This window comes from Caretta caretta, chromosome 2, assembly GCF_965140235.1.
Source record: "Caretta caretta isolate rCarCar2 chromosome 2, rCarCar1.hap1, whole genome shotgun sequence".
NCBI classification, from domain to species: domain Eukaryota; kingdom Metazoa; phylum Chordata; order Testudines; family Cheloniidae; genus Caretta; species Caretta caretta.
In genome coordinates, this window is record NC_134207.1 from 11,845,051 (window position 1) to 11,868,410 (window position 23,360).

Below are 23,360 nucleotides of genomic sequence, written 5' to 3' on the forward strand. Positions count from 1 at the left end.
TCTTTACCTTCCAGGTTTATCTTGTCCATAGTCCCTAGCATTAGGGTGTTGCTGCTTATCTTAGTTAGCACAGACATCCTGACTCCAGCATACCAGTTGTCAAGCCTCTATTTACAACTTGACCTTCCATTCACCTTCCCAATTATGCCCAGTAAAAAATTAGGCAAATTACTCATGTCAAGACAGACCTACACCACTGAAGTCAGTTGAGTTGCTTTGTATTTACACCATGGTGACTGGTATCAGAATCTGACTTGAGTCATGTATTTGGATAGCACTGGGGGGTGGATAGTGGGGAAGGTGATCAGTGGGACTATCTCCACCCATAAATACTAATTCCATGGGATTAACTTTAATGAGATAAAAATTCCAACCACTAAATAATGAGGGGAAATCCCTGAAGGCCGAGATCAAGTTCTTAAGTTGCAGAGGACAAAAAATTACTGTGTAAAAATGGTGCCTTAAAGATTCCTGTCCCAGCATCTGGTTGCCATGGTGTCCAATCTGTGGCATCTGACGACATCACACCCTCTGTTACCCGGGGCTCCTTCAACCCAAAGCTCTTGGTAATTTTTACTCTGTGCGAGGTGGTATCAGGAAATAAATCAAGGGAGACATGGCTGTCTGACGGATAGATGGCTGGCACAAACAGGACAACACAAGAGTGCTTTCACTTAAAGTTAAACTTTACTTAGTCTCAAGCACTTACACACATCCGCAACAGGTTAGTAAAACACCCCCAACCCTCGATAATTACCAAAGCTGAGTGTGGCTCTCGAGTGGCACAGCGGCAGCCCGTCTGCCGGTGGGGAACACAAGATGCATCCAGAGGGAGAGTCCAGTCCTGAAGAGTCCCACCACCTCAAACTTTTCCCCCCTATTTACACATGTCCCTTAAAGAAAACTTGTTACAAGCAGTTCCAATGGTCAAGCAAGAGGCTCCTTCTGATTACTGATTAACCAGGTGTGGGTTTTTCCAGAGTTTGCAGCCTTGAGGCCCCCCAATAGACATTCCTGGGGCACATCCTGCTCTTCTAAAATGCATGTATCAGCCACTTCAACACAATTTTTATCAGGAAGGATGCGAAGTCAAGCTGCCCTTTCTGTGGCACCTAGAAACCCCCGTCCCCTCCTGCCTTGGTTAAACTGAGACTGCTGAATGGCCAATTTACAGCCTGCTGACTTGGCTGCTTTTAGCAATAAGCCATAGTGGTTTCAGGCAATTTACTGGTTTGCCAAAGTCTCCCCGTACACCTCTGAATTCAACAGGTTATTACTATTACTGATTATTTGTATTGCAACAGAAAGCTGAACCCCACTGTGCTAGGCCCTATACATGCATAACCAAAAGATGGTCCCTTTCCCAAAGAGCTTACAATCTAAGTAAAAAACAACAGGTGGCTACAATGAACAGGTGTGGAGAGCACAAGGTAACGTGAGACCTGGATTGTGATCAGTGTGATAGGCAGTAGTTGAAGCTCAGCAGCTGAGTACCGCATGTGAGGCTGGCAGAGTTTCTAATTAAATGCATAGCCCATAAATCCTACATTACCTCTTCTGAGAGCTTTACACTCCACATGCACCAGCAGAGAGCAGCACCTCCCCGGGGTGGGGCTAGTCCCGGAAGGCACAAAGGACTTCCCTGGTAGCCAGAACTGTGAGTGGAGCAGCCCCTCTGGATCCAGACCCAGAGGCAAGATGTGGTGGATGAGAGAGAGAGAGACTCCAAGAGCACCAGGCCTCAAGTACCGCCCTGGCCACATAGGGCTGGGGCTGCCTCTGAGGAATTCCTCCAGAGACTTTGATATTGGGTGTTTGTTGACGGGTTCTGATTGGCTGCCTTCTCCCCTGCCCCCCAACCCCCACAGCCTAAGATCTGGGAAACGGGCAGTTTCAGGGGAGGAGGACAGTTGGAGGACAAGATGTGGTGAAGAAATTCAAGTTAGTTACTGGGAATGGGGATCTGGGGAGAAATGGAAACCTAGACTAAGAGGAGGGGAATCCTTGTCATTATGTTATGTCCATTACAGTAGCATCTAAGGACGCAGTCTGGGATCAGAGCACCACTGTGCTTGCATTATACAAACAAACAATGGCAGTCCCTATCCCAGAGAGTTTGCAGTTGAGAGGTATGACCAGATACAACGGTGAATAAACCAACAAATGGGGTGAAGGATGAAAGCAGAGACCACAGAACTAATAGGGTGTGGAGAACTTTTTGTCCACCTGATCCCTGAGCATCCTTCTCTCCTTCCCCACCCTTCATATGTCTTGTCTTTCCAGATGATACAGTCTTCAGGGCTGGGGTTTTTAAAGACATCTAAAGGAGTTTTGAAAATCCCAGCCAGGGTCTTTAGTTTCCCATGTGCCTAGTGCCCAGCACAAGTGGGCATTGACTGGGGTCTGTGGGCACTTCTACTAATTAGAATCATAGGACTGGAAGGGACCTCAAGAGGTCATCTAGTCCAGTCCCCTGCACTCATGGCAGGACTAAGTATTATCTAGACCAGGGATTGGCAACCTTTGGCTCGCTACCCATCAAGGAAATCCTCTCGCAGTCCGCGACGGTTTGTTTACCTGCAGCGTCCACAGGTTCAGCCGACTGTAGCTCCCACTGGCCACAGTTCGTCATTCCAGGCCAATGGGGGCTGCGGGAAGTGGTGGCCAGCATATCCCGCAGCCCACGCTGCTTCCCGCAGCCCCCATTGGCCTGGAATGGTGAACCACGGCCAGCGGGAGCTGCAATTGGCTGAACATGTGGACGCTGCAGGTAAACAAACCGGCCCGGCCCGCCTGCGGATTTCCCTGACAGGCAGCATGCTAAAGGTTGCCGATCCCTGATTTAGACCATTCCTGACAGGTGTTTGTCTAACCTGCTCTTTAAAATCTCCAATGATGGAGATTCCACCACCTTCCTGGGCAATTTATTCCAGTGCTTAACCACCCTGACAGCTAGGAAGTTTTTCCTAATGTCCAACCTAAACTGCCCTTGCTTCAATTTAAGCCCATTGCTTCTTGTCCTATCCTCAGAGGTTAAGAACAACAATTATTCTTCCTCCTCCTTGTAACAACATTTTATGTACTTGAAAACTGTTATCATGGCCCCCCCTCAGTCTTCTCATCTCCAGATTAAACAAACCCAATTTTTTCAATCTTCCCTCATAGGTCATGTTTTCTAGACCTTTAATCATTTGTGTTGCTCTTCTCTGGACTTTCTCCAATTTGTCCACATCTTTCCTGAAATGCAGCACCCAGAACTGGACACAATATTCCAGTTAACTAGTGAATATCTGAAAGTATATCCATTAGAACTAATTCATACACCTATTTCACATGGGACACAGGGGTAAAGGGCTGGTATTCTAACACAAGACTTCTGGTTTTCATGGTGGAGATACAAGGGATGAGATATTGGCTCCAATCTCTATAGCCCATTCAGCCCAGACACACTAGACATGTGGAAGAGACGACCGGAAAGGTCAAATAAGCTTGTGATCAGCAACTGTAACACATGGTCATGGAGGGAGGCAGGTTCTTAAGAGACCAGGGCTAGTCCCATGGAGGCTTTGACTATTAGGACCTAGACCATGAAATTTGATAGTGTTTATCAATGGGGAGCCACCTCAGAGAGCAGAGTAGTAGGACCATGAATTTGTGGCGTGACCTGTATTCAGGCCCCTAAGTGCTGATGCAAGCACCTAAAATGGGATTTATTCACCTGCTACTCAAAATGTGACTTTCAAGTCCGTTAAGGCTGCCTTGGCTCAATCACCAATACTGGCAGCAGGTCAGAAGAAAAGCACACTGGGCCATCTCCTCTGCAGAACTCACTCCTCCCTCAACCTTGTCTTCAGAACTGATGCATCTCTCTCCTCCTCCTCAGGCTGAAAGGTGGGACATGAGGTGAGAGAGAGGCCTAGAACAAGACACATTTGTTCTTTCTAGTACAACAGTGTCCCAAATATCTGTGCAAATCCCTAGGGAGACACAGTCTCTGCTCGGACTGTATGGCCCTTCACACAGGTAATAGAAAAACAACAGTCTAGAAAAGTGCCCCAGCTGATGTTAGCTACATTTCTCGTAAGTTACATTCCCCATCCCTCCCTGCCTTCCTTTCTCCCCTTTGCCTAGGAGCCTCAGCCAATCTGTCCTGCCATTCTTGCCCAGGCATCCAGCCTGTGCACTTCATGCCATAGACTCACAAGCCTGGGGAAAAAAACCAATCAAAACCCAGTGCTTGAACAATGTCCATATTAATAAAAGAAACAACTAGTGGAGAGCGGGGAGCGGAGTGTGATTAATTGTCACTAACTCTGTAATGAACTGATTGGGTTTTCATGGATCTTTCCCCCTTACATTTCATGAAACCTTTTTTTTAATTTAAAAATTCCCCAGCACTATTGTTAGCCTCAGCACAACAGACCTGTGCTAGTCCTTAATAAGCAGCAAGTGATTCTGGCCAGGCTAGATTCACTCGCCAAAAAGGGAAACAATTCTGTATTTGTTTAGTATTTATTAGCATCTTGCTGGTGCACAGAAACCAGGACCCAGTTGTGTTAGGTGCGGTACAGACATATAACAGAACTATCGTCTCTGCCCCAAAGAGTCTGCAATCTACATGTAAGGCTAAAGAGAAAACAGAGCACAAGGAAACAATGAGACAATACTGGTGAGAATGAAAAATCCTGGTCACAGCACCCCGGCTGCTGTCAAGTTTTTTGTGGGCATCACAGGAGAGAAGAGTTTTAGGGAGGGATCTGAAGGTGGGCAGTGCGGTAGCTTTGTGAATCTTTCTGGGGAGCCCCTCCCATGCATAAGGGGCAGTATGGGAGGAAGCACAAAATACTTGCTGGGAACGCTTTTAAACGAATGATTAAGACTGGCAACCCAGGCAGAATGAAGGCGGGAGTCAACATCTCTGTAGCATGTGCGATGGCAGGTAGGCGGGACAGGTTGTGAAAGGCCTTGCAAGCAAAGATGAGGAGTTTGTGTCTGATGCAGAGGAGCGTCCCTTTACATTTCTTTTCCATTTCCAAATCTTCCCCAGTCAGCTTTTCTGATTCCAAGCTACTGTCAGCAGCAGGAACTACAAGTGGGAGTGTCCCAGGTTTGCGTAGGCTGGAAGCAAACTCTGGTCTCAAGCTTAGAAACACTTCGAAGGCCTAGGATGCACTTACAGGGATAATTCACATGGTAAATCAGCCCGTTTGCCCTATTGTCAAGCTGTCATACCTAGTTGATGCTGCACCAGGATTCTGCCAGTGGTTATTGAACAAGCCATAATTATTCCAGGCCCATTAGCTAATGAGAGACACCCCTCACCCAAGTGAAGACACTAATCCTCTTCACCTTGAAACAGCTTATCCAGCCCCTTGCTTCTCAGGTACGGCCTAACACACAGTTGCTAAGAATAGGCCAAAAGAAAAAAGCAGTCAGCAGAGCATGCAGGTTACAAAAGGCAGAGCTGAGCTCCATTACCCACCTTGCCTGGTGATAGGCGGTGGTTCCAGAAAAGCGCAGTAGAGGGCCAGATACTCAGCTGGGATAAATCAGAGAAGCTTCACTGAGGCCAGCAGAGCTATGATGCTGTACATCAATGTAAATCAATGGGAGTCAGGTGCCTAAATAGAACTGAGGATCTGGGCCAAAGCCCCTCAGGAAAACGAAAGGGGAAATTGCCGGTCACCCATTAACTCTTCTGCACATCTGGAAAAAAATCATGATTGTGTTTCTTGGTTCTAGGGGTTTATTTACAGGTAGGGATGTTTGTAAAAAGAGGGGTGTTCTTTGTGTGACAGTGACAGATCCCGCAGACCCCCTCCCCCACCTCAGCCTCATGAAGTGACTGACCCAGTTAAGAGACAGTCTGGGAAATTTTAAAACGAGTTAAAATGCTGTACTGAATAAAAGACTAAAGATGATGTCCACTGCACCTCACCTGCTTTAAAGGTAAAGGATGGTCTGATTACTTTTCCAGACTCTCAGGAAAGCTCCGTGTAGCTCGACAGCTTCTCTCTTTCACCAACAGAAGTTGATCCAATAAAATATATTAGCTCACCCACCGTGTCTGTGTTCATTTCATTGGGAGTTAGGCACTTAAATACCTTTGAGGACCTGGACCAACGTGACTTTTGAAAATTGAACTCAGGCTCCCAAGTCACTGAGGTGCTTCTGAAAAATTTGCCTCTGATCTTTATTTGGCACCATCTGTATTAAAAGAGCAGAGCTTAGAATTCCACACCTGCTAACAGATAGGAATATTCCAGAATAAACTCACCCTAACACACAGACACTGGTTGATTGTGTCCCTGTTAAGCAAGATGGATTTTGTCTGACTGTTCTGACATTATTGATCTTACAGCATCACCTAGAGGCCTCAGCTGAGTGCAGGGCTCCATCGTGCTTGGCACTGGAGGTGCATGTAGTAGGGGACAGTGCTGCTGAAGCGCGTACCATTGAAATAGATAGGCACTGAAAGGACAAGAGGTAAACCGAGGCACAGAAAAAGGAAGTGACTTGCTCAAGGTCCTAGAGCAGCAGATCATGAATAGAACCCAGGCATCCTGTCTCCTAGCCCAGTGCCCCATCCACTAAGTCGCATTGCCTTCCTCAGACAATGAGTCTATGTGCAGCTTTTAGTGCTGTCTTGCCACTGAGTACAGGCGCGTCCTCTGCCTTCTCAGCATGTGACAATTGTTTAACTGGCTGTTTTAAGGGATCTTTCAACAGCTTTCCCCCTTCTTCAAAGGGGGTATTTGGGGTCGTGCTTGAGGGAAAGCAGGGGTGCTGGAACAATTGTTATAGTGGGTGGGCTGATGATGGAAATCATGCATTGGGGTTTGTTATTACTACTTCAAGCCAGGGGGTGTGGCAGCACCCCAAGCTCCAGCACCACAGGGGGAAAGGATGGACTTATCAAACATCGGCAAAGATGTTGACTAAATTCCTATAGCCAAGGTGTGGCCCAGCCTTCCTTGATGGGACTGTTACAGTAGCGGTCCAGCAGATGGCTCACTTCTGTCATGAATAAAACTGGCCTATGAACCGCGCATTCTGCTGGATCTGTACAGGAGCCGACGGGAGGCATATTACACACACACACACACAGAGTTTATAAAGCATCTTTCACACCCCTCAAGGTTCATTATCAAAATTAAAAACTCAAACAGCCTCACACAAAGCACTGGAAATAAATGAAATAGGAAATAAAGAGTATGAGGGGGGAAAACTCCACAATCTTTAAAAAAAAGAGAGAGAGAGAGAGAGAGAGAGAGCAGGGGTAAGGTGAGAAGGACAGAGAGTAATTTCCAGTATCAGTCTCTTAAAAGGAAAGTGCAAGGAATCCTGCAGTGGTCAAATATCCGGCCATAGGGAAAGTGGTCAAATACCTGGCCATAGGAAAGTCCGGCCATAGGGAAAGTGGCTTCCTAATCCCTTTCAGTTCGGTTTGACCTTGAAGCATGATGGTTTATGTCTCTTTAAAAAATGGTTTAATCCTGTCCAATTAACTATAGATGTTCTCATGATCTGTGTTCACAGAATCATAGAAATATAGGGCTGAAGAGGTCATCTCGTCCATCCCCCTGCATTGAGTAGACTATCCCTGACAGGTGTCTAACCTGTTCTTAAAAACCTCCGGTGATGGAGATTCCACAATCTCTCTTGGAAGCCTGTTTCAGTGCTTTGTTATCCTTATAGTTAGAAAGTTTTTTCCTAATATCTAACCTAAATCTCTCTTGCTGCACATTAAGCTGATTATTTCCTGTCCTACCTTCAGTGGACATGAAGAATAATGGGCCGCTGTTCTCTTTATTACAGACCTTAACATATCTGAAGACTGTTATCAGGTCCCCCCTCAGTCTTCTTTTCTCAAGACTAAACATGCCTAGTTTTTTTAACTCTCTCCAATTTGTCCACATATTTCTTAAAGTGTGGTGCCCAGAATGGGACACAGGACTCCAGCTGAGGCCTCACCATCGCCAAATAGACCAGGACAATTACCTCCCGTGTCTGACATGCCACACTCCTCTTAATACACTCGGAATGACATGAGCATTTTTACAGCTGCATCGCATTGTTGACTCCGATTCAATCCACAATCACTATTGTGATCCCCTATAACCTCCAGATCTTTTTCGGCAGTACTACCACCTAGCTCTCTATTCCCCATTTTGTAGTTGTGCATTTTCCTTCCTCTGTAAGACGTTGCACTTGTCTTTATTAAATGTATTCAATTCTCCAGTTTGTCAAGGTCATTTTGATTTCTAATCTTGTCCTCCAAAGCACTGGCAGCCCCTCCTAGTTTGCAGTCAACTGCAGATTATATAGGCATGTGCTCCACTCCATTATCCAAGTCATTAGTGAAAATATTGAATAGTACAGGACCCAGGACTGACCCCACTAGATATGTTCCCCTCAGTTTGACAGTGAGCTGTTGATACTACTCTGAGTATATGTCTAAGCCTACTAAACTCTTGGGCTCAGGGCTAGTTTGTGTTAGGTGGTCTGCCCTGTGTCTGTCAGCATAACAGTTCTAACACAGAATAAGGGCTTGTGTGTATGGGTAATTGGACTGGAACAGCTACAGCAAAGCAAGCTATTCTGCTATAGCTATGCTGGAATAACTTCCTGTGTGGACACTCTGTGCCAGAATAAAAATGACTTTAAATGAGTAATTATTCCAGAATAAAGTCACTGTTATTCCAGCCTACGGGGAGTTATTCCAGCATAGCAAGAGAGGAATAGTTTATTCCATTCTAGCTACGCCAGTCAGTTTCCTCATATAGACCAGCCATTGGCATCAGCCTTCATCCCTTGGTGGCTGATAATTTCCTGCATGATAAAACTTTACTTGGGGATTAGGCAGATCTGCATGAGTACTTTGAAACATGGCACCTATTAAAAAGAAATTAGAGTCCAGTTCATCAGCGGTGTAACTCCATAGACATCAGCAGATTGTAGTTCCTTTGTTTTGGGACAGGGTTACTTTGGCAAATGGATGGGAAGAGGAGGGGTGGAGAGGCCAAGACAAGTAAGTCCTTTCCGTCCCACGTGTCATGACAATATCTGTATTGGAACAGATGGGGGAAAGCAGCGAGGAATGTGTTGTACATATGGACTGGTGGTATTCATGGAAGTAGGCTCATCAGTGCATGCAAAGCCTCTGTAATTGAAATGGCACTGCAGCTTCCTGATAAGGGTGAGTCAGAGAGCAAACTACCCATGGCAGGGCTTACACTGGTTATTTTGCTGTGTTAGTGAACGGAATCGTGTACCAGGAAGGCTGAAGCAGAGGACTCGTCTTCTTGGGTTGGTCCACCCATGTGCGACTAAAGAATGCAATTTGTCCCCTCCTGGGACCATGCAGAGGGGCACTTGTCCCTTGAGACAGGTGGGATGTTTGCAACTACTGCCCTTCTGGGGTGGGGGACACTGCCTAGGGAGGGCAGCTTTAACCTCCAGCTGTGCCCCCCTTAAGTTCTCCAGTAGCACGTACAAGCAGCATGTTCTCCAGGCATCCCCTTCACACTTCCGCCCCAGCCCATGCTGCCCACATCAGGATTACTCCCCCTAGGTATGCCATTAACCCAGAGGTTAAGTCAGGCCAGCCACTGCCACCCTCACCCCATTCAGAGCCCCAGCACTCTTTCATAGAATCATAGAATACCAGGGTTGGAAGGGACCTCAGGAGGTCATCTAGTCCAATCCCCTGCTCAAAGCAGGACCAATCCCCAACTAAATCATCCCAGCCAGGGCTTTGTCAAGCCTGACCTTAAAAACCTCTAAGGAAGGAGATTTCACCACCTCCCTAGGCAACTCATTGCAGTGCTTCACCACCCTCCTAGTGAAAAAGTTTTTCCTAATATCCAACCTAAACCTCCCGCACTGCAACTTGAGACCATTACTCCTTGTTCTCTCTTACTCCTTTGTTTCTAGGCCTTCAGACACGTGTCCACACCAGACAGTTGTCTCCAAGATCACTTGAATTAAGATTCGTAAGGGAGGTTTATGTGAAACGCCGTATTGAATCCTCTACTAAACTCAATGGTAAAGTCCCTTCTCACCACCGGAGTGGTGGAACGGGGCCTTAAAACTGCACTAAAGAGGCTGATGAGGATTCTTCCAGTTTATCTGGCTTTATGGCAGCCTACCATACCCCTCCTCCAGGAGGGTGTGTGTGTCAGTGTGGAGAGGGGGGCACGGTGGGGGCCAGGTTGGGGCATGGCCAGAATGCTCTAGCTGGCACCAGAGCAGAGCTGTGACGGCTCAGCATTGGGGAAGGTGTAAAGGTGATATACAGTCACCGTACCCTCTCCCCTTCATGGCTACTCTGACTGTAACTGATTACTGCGGCCAACACCTGCCACATTTCCTTCATCTGATAAGGGCCCGAGCCTGCAAATGCTCACTGCAGAGGCCAGGTCTTTCCACCATGCATTTCATGGGATGTGCCATGTTTCATAATAAGCACTTGCAGGGTCGGGGCCTTGTTGTATAATTCTGTGAGTAAATCAATCCAGGAGAGCTGGTCAAAAATTGACACTTTTTTCCCAAACACCTCATCATTTCAAAAGAAATGAACATTTCTACAAGAAAATTTCTGGGGGGAAAGGGCCATTTTTGGAGGAGAAAATTGTTTTTGGCAGCGCTGCAATGATGTGCTTTTTGCTGTCCTTGTTTGTTATGTACACACCTCAACTGCTTATTGCTTAATATATTAATAATATTAATGTTTTCTCCTAGACTTGCTGGTTGCTCCTGATGCCCAAACACTTCAGCTGAGAGTCCAATCAAAATGTCCCTCAGCTATTATGATGACGAAGGTTATACAAGGTTTATTCCCAGCTCCCGTGAAACTAAGAGGCCTTGTGCCATCCTGAAAGCCATTACTCTCTTATTCTCCTGCAGTTTCATTTTTTAACCTTCTCCAGGTGCTCCTAGGTATGTCCTTACTGTGAGTATGTTTTATCCCGCAGTGACCTTCAGTGGGGCTGGCTACAGGACAGCTGCCATCCCTGCTGTGTGCAGAAAGGCTGCCTCTGAGTTATTATGTTCCTGTCTTTTGCCTTGCCCTGTGTTGATGGGTAGGAGGAGAGAAGCAGTCTTTGAAGTAAACTCAGAGCTGTAACTCATGCCCGTTATCTGCGCACACACAGGTATGAAGGCTTGTCATGAGAGCATGTCGCTGAGCAGTTCTCACATTGTACTTCCTGCTGTCCGCTCTGAATCTGTTCCCATTTGCATTTCAAGCCAGCACCTTCTCCCCGTAGCCCTTAGCTTTGTGGCTGACTACCGGAAAGGTCCCTTTGCCACTTTACAATGCACCTTTAGTTCTGTTAGCACGTGCATGGTTTGGAGCAGAAAAAGCCCATTATTGGCTGGGACAATGTGGGAGTGCTTTAGCTGTGCACTGGGATAATGAGTACTTTTATCTCTCTGTATGGCCTCAGGAGAGAGAAGGGTTTATTTAATACACATTTCCTTTTGTCAGCAAGCACCCAAGCATCTGAATGTGGCCAAAACCCACCCCTGTACTCCTAGGACCATCGCTTTCTCACGGTGTCTCTCAGCCACAAGGGCAGGAATGTGAAGGTTTCCTTCTAGACCATCTACTGGTGCACATGGAGTTGCTTGCGCAAGATGTGGTAAAGAACAGCATTATTAGCACCTTGCTCCTCTTCTCTTCCATAAGCCCTCCCAGAATGGGCTGTATTTCTGGTCTCGCGCAATTGACTTTCCTCCAAAGCTCAGATGTCCCACAGCACGCTGCTGTTAGAGATGCGAAGAGCAGCACAGCACAGCTCCTTCCCCAGTCAGCCCAAAGGGCAGAAGCTCTTAATTCACCTGATAGAAATGAAGTCCCTGAGGATCCTGGGTTGACCTCATCTCTGCTCTTACAGCCCTTACGTCAGACCAGAGCTGTGCAGAGACTCAGAAAAGATGCAAAGCCTCCCAGCGAGAGCAGCATGGCAAACAGAACCAGCTTCTACACTTATAAGGGGTGCCATTTTCATGGACAGGCAACCACACTTTCTTTGAACCTTGGAGACAGCTGCCAGACATGTAGGCCCTGGCGACACTCCAGGTACAATCATACCAGGGAATTTACTTTGCGTATGGCTGCCCCCAACTCAGTTACAAACTTTGCTCCACTTTGCAGAATAGTTGCTGGCCTTCCTCACACATAGATTGCTGCCCCCCCTTGGTCTGTTCAAAATGCCGCCGCTAAACCCATCTTCCTGATCCATCACTCTGACCATGCCACCCCCTTCCAATCTCTTCATTGGCTCCTCACTTTCCACCATGTGACATTCAAGCTTCTCAGACCTGCTTTCAGGGGCCTTCCCAACTCTGCCCTCCCCACATATCAGTTCTTGTCTCAGCATATTGCGTCTCCTGCTCCTTCCATCCAGCAATGATGCCAGCCTGGAACACCTTCTCTCTGTGCCTTCCTGCTCCCTGTCTCCTTATACAGAGGACCCTCCTTAAACCAGTCCTTTAAGCCATTGCCCTTTCCCCCTTTCCTATCTCCCCTGAGATCCCCTACCCCACCCTGGTAGGGTAGTTGAGTAACTAATCCCTTTCTCCACAGAGGAATCAAAACAGAACATCATAAAAGAACCCCAACCCTCTCAAAGCAGAGATCCTTACTTCACCTCTGCCTTTCCTCAGTCATCCTCCCTATCAATAACAAACCATGCAACCTTCCTTCTGCCTCCCTCATGGTTTTGCTTTCATTCTTTCCCTGGATTTCTCTTTTGTCATGTCACACAATGGTATATCCACGAGATCACATACACATTTTTCAAATTACGAACAAATCCTTGGATCCAAATGTTGTTTTTGATGTCCGGGGCCTTTTTTCATTTTCCCACATTGTTTTGCAAACAGACATTGACTGAGTGAGTATGCTTGGCGTGGGTGCTGCAACATTGTTTTTTCTGTAAGCCGGTGTTTAACTGAAAGCAAAATTATACACACCTAGTAAATATACCACATATGCGTTGCTTGTATCCATGCTTCTTTAGTCGTAAATAATGTCCCATCTCAAACACATGCTGCTAAAACCTTTCTACCACACCACTTATGCTCTCTACAGTTTACATACACATTCTCTTATATCTAATTTGCTGTTTTCATGCCGATTGCAGGTTCAGTTGGTGTAGTAAACCCTATAGCAGATATGATGTGACACTGCAGTTCTGCATTTAAATGAGGTTTCTTTCAGTCACATGAACAAACACTCAATACAAAGGATAATGTTATAAATCAGTGCAAACTTGAGAAGAGGCCGTTCCAATGGGATTAATTTTGGAATAAGGTACTATGAACAAGGATGGCAGAATTGGGTCCATAATGATTTGGCCGGGACATCAGAGTAGATGCCCTCTGCTCTTACAAAATTTGCTGTGAGGTCTTTAGTTTTCACAAGTGGATGAAACCTTACTCTTACATCTCATTCAAAACATGGTTCTTATTGTGTTTCTCAGTTATGTCACTATCCTTAACCTTAGCACAGTATTCTCATCTTGAAGTTTCTTGCTATACAAAGATGTTTTCAATCAAAATGACCTTGAGTTTACATAAATAGAAGGACAAACTGAAGACCATATGCAAAAATAAGATCACCTGGAGAGAGCACACAGTGTGCATCTTGTCTGACAATCTGGCTAAACTCTGAGAACAAAATGGCTGCAGAATTCTGTACAAGGTGAGTGCCTAGACATTTAAAGGTGAAATCTAAATGTAAGGTGCACAAAAAAGCATGACAAATTTTAGCTACGTTCAGCACACCATCCTATTCCATGGAGTGTATGTAATGATGTTCCAGCCCAGCAAGTTATGATATTTTTTAAAAAGAGTAAGAATCTGGAATTTCAGCCGCTTTGCTGTTTTTGTACAGTCAGGCGGCCAGACCATAGAAGTGAGATGCCGCTCTGTCCTGGTAGAGCTGGACAACTCCCAGTTAGATTTTGTAAGCAGCAACCTAAAGATATGAAGCCAGATCCTCAGTTGCTGTAAACCAGCCTAGCTCCATTGAAATCAGGGCAGCTCTTCTGATTTATATACCAGCTGATGATGTGGCCCAGAATATGAGAGGACACAGGTGAGTTTGAAATGCACTAAAGCCAGATCCTTCAAACTTGGCATCATGATGAATAAAGTGGAAGAAATGCTGTTAAATCAGTGATACTATTTCCAGCAAATGCCACGGCACAATGCACAGTCTAGCTGAGTCAGTAAGTTGAAGACCTAAACAGAAACCCCAGTATTGAACCGTATCAGTAGCACTAAAATAGCAGCCTGTTCTCAAATGTGCATTGATGTATTACTTAATGCAGTAGCTCAGCACCACACAAGTTAGTTCTTGCAATTGGGGGAAAAATCATTTAATTATAGAACTGCATTGTCACATAATACCAGATATCGCATGTACAGAAACCTTTTATTTATATTACTAGTGCCTAACTCAGTTGTGCATTGCTTTTAGAGCCTCTGATGGAGATTGCCATGTGATAACTTGCAATTACCTTGTACCTTTGACTGTCTCACCTGCACTCTGCCCATTACTGCATCTCTAGCAGGAGTCCTGCTTACATTTGAAACCACTGAGCAGCTTCAGCCACCAATTCTTTTTTAAATCAAGCTGTAGCAAAAATATCTTCTCCTTTTCTCCAAAGTAGAATTTTCTGCTTAAAATTATGCAAAGGAGAAGGATGGGGCAATATTTAACCCTGCAGCAGTGACAAATTTCTGGTGCAATATCCCACAACTTTTCAAACACTGGATTAGATTGTTTATAATGCTGATCTGCATATGTAGGGTCAAAACTTGGATATAATGGAGAGAGGTGCCTTAGAAAAACCATTGATCAGATGATACAGGATGAGATAATTTATTAGGGAAAAAAGACATGCTTAGAATGCAGCTATGTCCTCTGCAGTGCCTGGGAGGTGACTTCAGTGCTTTATAATTATGTTTACAATTGATTTTTATTTAATGAGATTTGGGAATAGCTGGAGATATGAATGCAGGTTTAAAATAGAAGAACTCTGTAGGATGCAGGTAGCTAAATAAAGAACAACCTGTCTCAAGAGCCCGCAGTACATTGTAAAATGCTTAGCATACATCAGTTTTTTAGAGAATATGCTGTTTTGAAAGCAATGGGGCTTATAGAAATATTTGATTTTCATTCAGATTTATAAATGAAAATGGGTGTATGATATTTTGATTTCAACACTGGATTTAGCAACTTCATTTCTAAACCATGAGTGATTTGTGAATCAGGGGAGGGTACTGGCAAATCCTACCATTTATTAATGAAAACCAGCCAATCAACACTAGGGTGAAAAGATTATGATTTACGGATGTTTACATTCATCTTGGCAGTTTCCTTTTCATTTCTGTACATCGTAATGAATACAGCTGCTCAAAAATTTTCCAACTGAGTAGTGTGGAGCTGTCATTCTAAGACACACCCCTTTTTCTAGGAGCATTGGAATTGCCAGGCTGGATCAGACCTGAGGTCCGTCTAATCCAGTATCCAGTCTCTCACAGTGGTCAGAAGGAGATGTTTCAGAGAAAAGTGTAAGAACCCCACAGCAGGCAGATGTAGGATAATTGGCCACCCACATTAGGTCTCATCCTGACCTCTAATAACTGGAGATTGGCTTAAATTCTGAAGCCTTAAATTTAATATCCCTCCCACTTCTTTGGGAGCATTAACTATCATAACTTTGAATATTTTTGTAATGTATATAAATAACTGGTTCCTTTTTTAAACTTGTAAATTCCTGGCCTCAGCAACTTCCTGTGGCCATGAGTTCCACCACCTAATTAAATGTTGTGTGAAAAGGTATTTTCTTTGATCAGTTTTGAATTCCTCACCTTTTAATTGAACGGAATGTCCCCTTAGTCTTGTGTTACGAGACAGAGAACAGATGCTCCCAATCAACCTTCTCTAAACCATTTGATATTTTAATATAATAAACGATTTATATCATTTGCTTTGTTCTATTTTCCTACCTTTTCTTTCAGGTAAAATTTGTGTTGCCTTTGTAGAGAACAAAACCCTGAGGTGGCTTCTTTTTGCTGCAAAAAACCTTGTACATGCTAAGTTCAGGAAGTGATTAGAACAGAATGATTAGAATAACCAATCAGAGCAGAGAAGCATTGCATAATCACAGTACAGTTATTGAGAAATAACTGTCCAGCGATTATGTAACTATCTGCATTCAGATTGACTAATAGTTGTCTATCAAGTAAAGCACTGAGTTTTGCATACTGTATAGTTATTGAGAAGTAACTGTACAGCGATTATGCAAATTGGAGACCTGCAATCAGAATGCAAGGAATTGCAAAAGTGGGGCAAACCTTTACAGTTATGCATCAGTAACTATATAGTATCTCTGAACTCCAATGGTCTGAGATTAAACCATTTGATTATAAATACCTAAAAAGAGAGAAACTTCAAGTTACCATTTAAATATTCTTAAATCACTTTCAGTTCCCCTAAAGATCTTATATATGTATGAACTTTATACAGAGAGATTTTGACACAGGAAAGATTCATTTTGTGTTGCAAACCACATGGCTCCAAAGTCAGGAATAACTAGCAACACCAACACACTGAACTATTAGGCTTGCCAGAAGAGAACCTGTGATAAACTGTTGCTTAAATGCATACAGCTGTGAAAAGTAGATGAGGGAATAGATATTTATGTGAACAATTTGTATTAGAATACAATATGTTAGAGTATATAGGAAGGACATCGCTGAGTGTAATACTCAAGTTTAATGCACACTTGACCTATTCAATTATGATTGATGAAGCTAGAGCAAAAGTTGCTGAAGAGAAAAGCTCCCTTTTCTGTTACAAAGCTAACAAATGCTTCAAAAGAAAGTTGAAGTGCTAGAAAGAGAGAAACCCCAGCACTTTCTGCTGGTCCCTTGAAGTTAGGCAAAGTTAAAGTTTAATTAATTGATTGTAAAGCAAATCAGACTGAAGAAGACAAGTGCTATGCTAAGTGTTAGTATTCATATTATTTTATGTTGTTCTGTTATGGGTTTATGTCTGCTGCTTAGGTCTAGAAGTGATTAATCTACTCAGCCTTCTGCTTTTTGTAATATATGACTTTGGATGCTACACAGTACATGAACGGTGACTGAGGGCAGGTTGGGAAAAACACCTGCTCAAAATCTGTTGTAAAAGTATATCCTCTGCTTCCGCAGAGAGTACCAGCAACAACTGTGCAACCATTCCACTAGCTGGCCGCAGGATAAGTACACCACTGAAACCTCAGCAAGTACCTTAACTTTCTGCACTGGCTCATAGATCTACTCCCTCCTACCCCCACAAGCTGAAGTGTCAGCCCAGAGTTTTAACTCATGTCTGAAAATTATTATCAACACCGCAAAGAATTTGTAAAAAGCCAAGCTTATTATGAATATTAAATTTAAGCCCCAGTTCAGCAAGGCACAAAAGCACATGCTCGCTGATTAAATGCTTTGCTGAATTGGGACCTTACTCACTGCACTAATGATCCCTGCAGGAGAAGGGATGGGGAATAGCTGTAAAAGATGATGTTCTCCATTAGCAGAGCTTGTTTTCATCCCCATAGGGAATCCAGGTGATAATGAATATATTTTGCCCTTGCTGTGGACTAATAGGTCTTTTTTATCCTAAGCTGTTTATGGTCACATATGGTGGCCCTGAAGCAGTCCAAAAAATGTGTGAGTGCCCTAAGTCAGGAATAACATGTACCTCATCAGTAGTAACACCCTGGATTGAGGGACACAATGAGAGAGGACAAGGTCTGTCACAGGAAGAGTGTTATAAACAAAATGCTAGAGCAGAAGCCTTCCCTGCCCTCTCTAACCCTGATTTCCTTTCCTTAGTTTCATCTGAACTAAGAGTGTCCAGCTAGGTTTTTTCAGCTGGTTTGAATAAAATGGTTTAAAACCACACCTCACACTAAACCAGCATAGCTTGGTGAGTTTGCAAACCCACGATCTCTGCTTTTTAATCTCCCTAGGTGTTAAAAAGAATCAGATGTTCTTAGCTAACTTGTTAGGGGGTTGTGAGAATTAACGACGGATTGATTGTGCCTTTAGGCATTGCCCTAAAGAAGGATTAGTCAGTGTACAGGTGCACCACCCCAGAGGGGGTACTGGCAGGTATTGTGCACAGAGATGACCCCCAGACCACTCCTGATGCAGTGGAATGGGTGAGTATAATTTGTGGGTGCTGTATTTTGAGTGGCTCTGCCTGTTCTTCACCCACTTGATCCGTGGAGGTGGGCACCCATCCCCTATGCTTCCAAAACCAACTAGAGCTCAGGTCTGAGTAGCCTTAACACAGAAAGAAAAGGAGTACTTGTGGCACCTTAGAGACTAACCAATTTATTTGAGCATGAGCTTTCGTGAGCTACAGCTCACTTCATCGGATGCATACTGTGGAAACTGCAGAAGACATTATATATACACAGAGACCATCAAACAATACCTCCTCCCAATTTGTGCTGGAAATGGCCCAACTTGATGATCACTTTAGACAAGCTATTACCAGCAGGAGAGTGGGGTGGGAGGAGGTATTATTTCATGGTCTCTGTGTATATATAATGTCTTCTGCAGTTTCCACAATATGCATCTGATGAAGTGAGCTGTAGCTCACGAAAGCTCATGCTCAAATAAATTGGTTAGTCTCTAAGGTGCCACAAGTACTCCTTTTCTTTTTGCGAATATAGACTAACACGGCTGTTACTCTGAAACTTAACACAGAAGGAAGTGTTACATACTTCCCTTTGTGGCTGTGTTAGGACTAGATATGATCAAGCCTAATATTACTGTCACTTGAACATACACTGACAGGCATGTGATGGTAGGTTACTGTGTGGGGAAAAATAGCACACATTTCTTTTCAGTGCCCTACCTACTAAGGGCCATTGCCACATATATCTTAAATGGACACATTTAGGTGGCCTTTGGAGTAAAATGTAGGTTTTATTTTTAAAAAAGTCAATAAAACCAAAGGAAATGTTTGCAAGATCTTTTTTAATAAGAAACAATTCCAACAAAAACAGCTATTAAAACAAACCTAATAAATAGTCCCTGATTGGTTTGCAACACAAACATTGCAGCATTTCACCAGTGCATGAGACCCACAGCCAGAAAGTGGCTGGAAACAAAAGTGAAACTGGACAGTTTATTTTCATTGTTGAAGTTTGTGTGGATGTGGTGTTTAGATGTTGCTTGTAATTATTAGAATTGGGAGCCCTGGCTGTTGGGAGTCTGAAAGGACAGGAAACAAGAAGGAGGGGGAGGAGTTGAGAGGCTGGGAGAAAGCTACAGAGAGTGCAGCAGCAGCTTGGTGAAGAGGTTTCTACTTTGAAAATAAAGTCCTGTTGAAGCTTGTTAGTACCTTGCCTGGTTGATACGCCAGGTTGCCTGGTGGATTGCAAAATAAAGGATTTTAGAAATAAATAATTCAAATAAACCGAAGTGGGGTTAGTAACCTGAAGGAAGCATGGCTCTGAACCTGAGAGCGTCCCTTTAAAAAGAAACCAGGCATGACTTAGATGGATTTTTGCCATCCACAACTGTGTTGACTTTAAGGGAGCTAGGCCAGCTGAAGAGCTATTCCATTAAGACAGAAGTAACTTAGTATGCACGTAGGCCCTGATCCTGCACCGTAGAAGTCAATGGGAATTTTGCTGTTGTTTCAATGGGAGCAGGATGAAGCCCAGTGGATTCGGTGGACTAGACTGTGACCGGTAAGCACCTACTCATGTGAGCAGCTCCTTTCAACTTAATGGGACTGCTGTGCTCGTGCTCACCTATTGACAGTCTGCTCGCTGAGGGCCAGATTTTGTCACCTTTCCCTTCACCGAGTGGCATCATATTTGAGAGCAGGCCAATGAAAATCAACGGGACCCCTTCCAGAGAAGGTGCCACTGAACAGGAGCGAGGGGGACAGAATGGGTGAGTGGCAGAAGTCAGCACTGTAAAACCGGCCCTGTCCTCATCCCTATTGTCAGAGCGCTGCACGAGCAGCAGACATTTCCTGGGTGTCTGAGTGTGGCCGTTAGGTCTGTCCAGGAATGAAGAGCAGAGGCATGTGGCGGTGGGTGCAGGATGGACAGACGGCTCCAGCAAACAGGCCAGGGCTGAAATTCTACCAAAAATATCCCTGCCAAGGGCTTTTTATTTAGACACTGAGCTCAGGGAGGGTGGGAAAGAGGAGGCCAGCTGTTCTCAAAGCCAAAATGGGCATTTCTTTCCCAAAGCCACTAGGGATGTGCCCCCCACTCTTTGGCCCCCCTCGTCATCTTCCTGCAAGGGGAAAGGGGTGCTGGTTCTTCGATGTCCCCCAAGGGACATTCCAGCTGCTCCCAGGCTGATCTTTCCCTTCGCTTCTCCCTCTCCCCCTGCAGACAGTTATTTCAGATGCGGCCATAAAGAGACCAAAATACTTGGCAAAGTTAGGCTATAATTGGCCCAGGAGCTGTCAGCCTCTTGCTTTTCTTCCTCTCTCCTGGGCTGCTTTAATAGTCTCTGAAACTCAATCCCCAGAGCCGCCTCCTCAACCCCTTCCCTTAAACCAGCCCCACTCCTCCTCCTGCTCCCCCTTTGCCCGCTCCTAAACCTGCCCCTGGCCCCTCCTCCTGCTGCTCCCCCTCCCCTAAACCTACCTCAACCCCCTCCTTCTGCTCTGCCCCTGCTCCCCTCCCCTCCCCTAAACCTGCCCCAGTCCCTTCTTCCTCCCCTAAACCTGCCCCTACCCTCTCCTCCTGCTCTGCTCCTGCTCCCCTCCCCGAAACCTGCCCCTAGCCCCCTCTTCCTGCTGCTTCTCCTCCCATTCCCCCCTGCCCTAAACCTGCCTCTAGCCCCTTCCTCTTGCTGCTTCTCCTCCCCGTAACCTGCCCCTAACCCCTTCTCCTCTCAGCCATCTGACCCTAACCCCCTGCTCCCAGGTCTCTCTCTTTGCCTCCAGCCCTTAACCCCCTCCTCATATTCCTCCCCCTCCCTATCTCCCTTTTGCCCCCTGCTTTAAATCAGTCCCAGCTCCATCTCCCCCTTTTAACCCCAAACCAACCCGTCACCCTTTTCTGTCAGCCTCCTCCTGCTCTGCAGCTCCACTCCTCTGTTTCCACACCCTGTCCCCTCCTCTCTCTCTCCCCTCAGCACACCCCATTATAAACCCTCTCCCCTCCTCCCTCATGCACACACTCAAATCAGCCCCTCGCCCCTTCTCTCAGCCCCTCCCTCCCCAAACCAGACCCTAGTCACCTTCCTCTCTGCTCGCTCCACCCCATCCTCCTTAAACCACTCTCTGTCCCCCTCTCCTCCTGAAGCTTCATCCCCTCCCCTCCTATCCAAGAGAGCTCCCTTCCTTTCACCACACCCCCTACCCCTCTTCCCTCCCTCAACCCCTCCCACGCCCCCCCTTTCCCAGATCCCAGTTCATTACACTTTCCAGCTCTCTCCCTCAGAGACTAGTCTAACCTCGAGCATTGTCCCTACTCAGGGCTGCTTCTCTTGTAGTCAGATCATCTCTCCCTGGAGTTGGACTCCTTCATATTCCCTCAGTCCCTTCTAGCTATATTTACTTGTCTTTTTTCTCTGCGTGTTTGTGTCATTTTTCTCCACTTCTGTGTCGGTTGCTGGGATGTAGGCTATAGAGAGTGGGATTTTTCCTCCCCTCCAGGACCCTGCTGAGTTTTAGTGGTGTTTTTTTTTTCCCCCTTCCAATCTGGGGAACAAGTGCCAGTCTCCACTTTGGCTGACAACTCTGAAAAGTACTTTTCAGCCGAGTGTTGAATGTGGCTCGGGAATTGGGCGACAGTTGGCAGCGTTTCTGGTGCTTTTTTGCTACAGGTAAGAGGAATTTTTGTAATCCTAACAGCCATGCACTATAAATACCTGAAGACAACACTGGTTTATTCGTTTGGATCCATTTTTTCTTTGCGCACTGTGGGCGAAACTAGTGCAGAAGTTTTTGTAGACATGTAGCAACAGGATCTGGAGTTAATGATACACGAAAAACCGAGAGGAATTGGATTAAATTGTACATAACCCACGTTTTTTATTTTAGTCTGCAAAATTTTAACTGCGCCTGCACACTGTGCTGATGTTTCTGTGAACTTATTACAATACTGAACTTGTGAGAGCCAGGTGCTATGTAACTCCTAGATTCCTGGCTGATTGTCACAAGATAGATGCAGAGACTTAGAAACTGGTAATGTCACCATTACGAAAAGTCAAAGGTTTAAAGCTGATATGAGCTTTTCGGATCTCACAGAAGCATTCCTTTATAGCCATCATTTTTCAAGTTGATTCTGCAGGTCACACTCAGATCAGTATTTTGATTTATCTAGCCCTTTCCTGTACATATATTTTCTACAAAACCACGTGGGACCTTATTTAGTTCTGGGTAACCTTTCCTCCACCTCATATTTATTACAAAGCCACTTTGACCCAATTTCTAACTGTAGATTTTTTTCCCTCTAAACATAGAGCTCTTGCCTAATTCAGCAGTTCTTTTTACATTTTTTATAGCATTTTATATATCTGATGTTCTTAGAGCGGTGGTTGACTCTTTGACAGCTGACACTCTGCATCCCTGAGTGTGTACTTAGTGCAGTGTGTGTGTGCATATGCTTCTGACCTTAAAAGAACACATTCCATCTGCTCTACATGGACATTGAGGGGCAGCTTTTGAGAAGCCGGCACCTGCAAAATCTGTGCGTGCAGCTGTAAGCTTAATTGATCCATGATCACCGCACTTGCATGTGCACTTCTGATCATTTGCCATCGCAAATAGAAGCTATGCATCTGACTAGCCATTTTTGAGTGTAAATGCCAGATTTGACCATGTAGTCATGATAACGGCATGCATGAATTAGACATGCAAATATACACAGCATGCATGTGGGTGCACCCTCCCCCCCCCCCGCCCCAAACCCATACATCTGGTCTTGAAGATCCTATGACACCTTTTATTTTTTTGGAAGAAGAGGAGTTTTTCCTCAGTATTGTTTGCCAAGATTTCAACTCCTGTCACTGTCATTCATGTTTTCCAGTTTACTGTTGTCTTATACATATGTGGAGGATGCAGTTTAGTGGTGGTGTGTGCCTGGCTTGCAGAGGGCTTAGGGATCTTTTGGGTGAAGTGTATCGTATTCATGACAATATTTGCTATTGTGCACATCGTTATTAGGATTGACAACTTGTTACTATTTAAAAACTGGATGCGCCAGCAGGAGTGTCGGAACGTCCCCTGCCCTGCCTCGCCTCTCCGCCTGAGGCCCCTCCTCCATTCACTCCTCTTCTCTCCTGCCCCTGTTGCTCACTGCTTTTCC

The 23,360-nt window shown here is 45.1% G+C and overlaps 1 protein-coding gene across 1 annotated transcript in view; it reads left to right on the top strand.

Moving 5' to 3' along the window:
• Positions 1 to 21,490: 21,490 nt before the first annotated feature.
• The window catches only part of COL22A1 (collagen type XXII alpha 1 chain), a 327,228-nt gene continuing 325,358 nt past the window's right edge, over positions 21,491 to 23,360 (top strand). The window contains exon 1 of the mRNA XM_048837254.2: positions 21,491 to 21,876. The gene's annotated coding sequence lies outside the window, so the exon portion shown is untranslated. The remainder of the gene's footprint in view (positions 21,877 to 23,360) is intronic.